Source organism: Triticum dicoccoides, chromosome 3A, assembly GCF_002162155.2.
Source record: "Triticum dicoccoides isolate Atlit2015 ecotype Zavitan chromosome 3A, WEW_v2.0, whole genome shotgun sequence".
Lineage (NCBI taxonomy): Eukaryota > Viridiplantae > Streptophyta > Magnoliopsida > Poales > Poaceae > Triticum > Triticum dicoccoides.
In genome coordinates, this window is record NC_041384.1 from 179,135,744 (window position 1) to 179,137,635 (window position 1,892).

A 1,892-nucleotide genomic window follows, 5' to 3' on the forward strand; every position below is an offset into this window, starting at 1 on the left:
TTCTTCGAGGATCGTATTGTTGTGCCCAAAGGTGACCTCCGTAAAGTGATCATGAACGAGGCTCACAATTCTCTCCTCTCCATCCACCCTGGGAGCACGAAGATGTATCAGGACCTCAAGCAGGCTTATTGGTGGACTCGAATGAAGCGCGAGATCGCTCAGTTCGTGAATGAGTGTGATGTCTGCAGAAGAGTGAAGGCAGAACACAAAAGGCCAGCTAGTCTCCTCCAACCTCTTGCATTCCAGAATGGAAGTTTGAACACATTGAAATAGACTTCGTGACTGGGTTTCCAAAGTCCAAGCGTCATCGACAAACTCACCAAAGTGGCTCACTTTCTGCCTATCAAAGAGTCCATCACTGCAGCTCAATTGACGGAACTCTATACCTCTCGAATTGTCTCTCTGCACGGTATTCCACAAGTGATCGCTTCAGACCGTGGCAGCATCTTTACCTCCAAGTTTTGGGATTCTTTTCAGAAGGCCATGGGCACCAACATCCGCTTCAGCACAGCTTTCCATCCTCAAACTAGCGGTCAAGTCGAGCGTGTCAACCAGATTCTTGAAGATATGCTCAGGGCTTGTGTGATCTCCTTCGGCATGAAGTGGGAGGATTGTCTTCCTTATGCTGAATTCTCCTACAACAATAGTTTTCAAGCAAGTTCGGGCAAGGCCCCATTTGAAATTCTGTATGGCAGGAAGTGCCGTACCCCTCTCAACTGGTCTGAGATCGGTGAACGCCAGCTTTTGGGAAATGACTTAATCACAGAGGCAGAGGAAATGTGCAAAGTCATTCGAGATAACCTCAAAGCAGCCCAATCCCGCTAGAAGAGCTACTATGACAGTAAGCACCGTGATTTGGCTTTCGAGATCGGAGATCATGTTTACCTCCGCGTCTCTCCTATGAAAGGTACTCGTCGCTTCGGTATCAAAGGGAAGCTTGCCCCCAGATACGTGGGACCTTTCAAGATTGTCAGCAAGAGAGGCGATCTCGCCTATCAACTCGAGCTTCCTTCAAACTTTGCAAATGTTCATGATGTGTTCCATGTCTCTCAGCTTCGAAAGTGCTTCAAGACTCCTGACCGCACCGTCAACTTCGAGGACATTGAGCTCCAAGAAGATCTCTCCTATCGTGAGCACCCAGTTGCTATTCTTGAAGAGACTGAACGCAAGACTCGCAATAAGTCAATCAAATTCCTCAAAGTCAAGTGGTCACACCATTCCGACTGTGAAGCTACTTGGGAACGTGAGGATCACCTTTGTTCTGAGTACCCGGCGTTCTTTCAGTCCTAGATCTCGGGACGAGATCCTTTCGTAGTGGTGGAGTGTTGTAACACTCCGGATGTAACTTACCCAATTTGTACTCCAACTCTTGCCGTTTTCGGCTTTAAGTTATTTTATTTTCTCGGGTTCGGGTTTTTGTCTCCATGTGTTGTTGTCGTTGTCATGCATCTCATATCATGTCATCATGTGCATTGCATTTGCATACGTGTTCCTCTCATGCATTCGAGCATTTTCCCCGTTGTCCGTTTTGCATTCCGGCGCTTTGTTCTCCTCCGGTGGTCATTTCTACCTTTCTTTCGTGTGTGGGGATTAAACATTTCCGGATTGGACCGAGACTTGCCAAGTGGCCTTGGTTTACTACCGGTAGACCGCCTGTCAAGTTTCGTATCATTTGGACTCCGTTTGATACTCCAACGGTTAACCGAGGGACCGAAAAGGCCTCGTGTGTGTTGCAGCCCAACACCCTCCAAGTTGGCCCAAAACCCACCTAAACCTTCTCCATCATCTAGAGCGTTCGATCACGATCGTGTGGCCGAAAACCACACCTCATTTGGACTCTCCTAGCTCCTCCTATGCTTATATATAGCCCCCCTCCGAAATTCCCGTTCTTC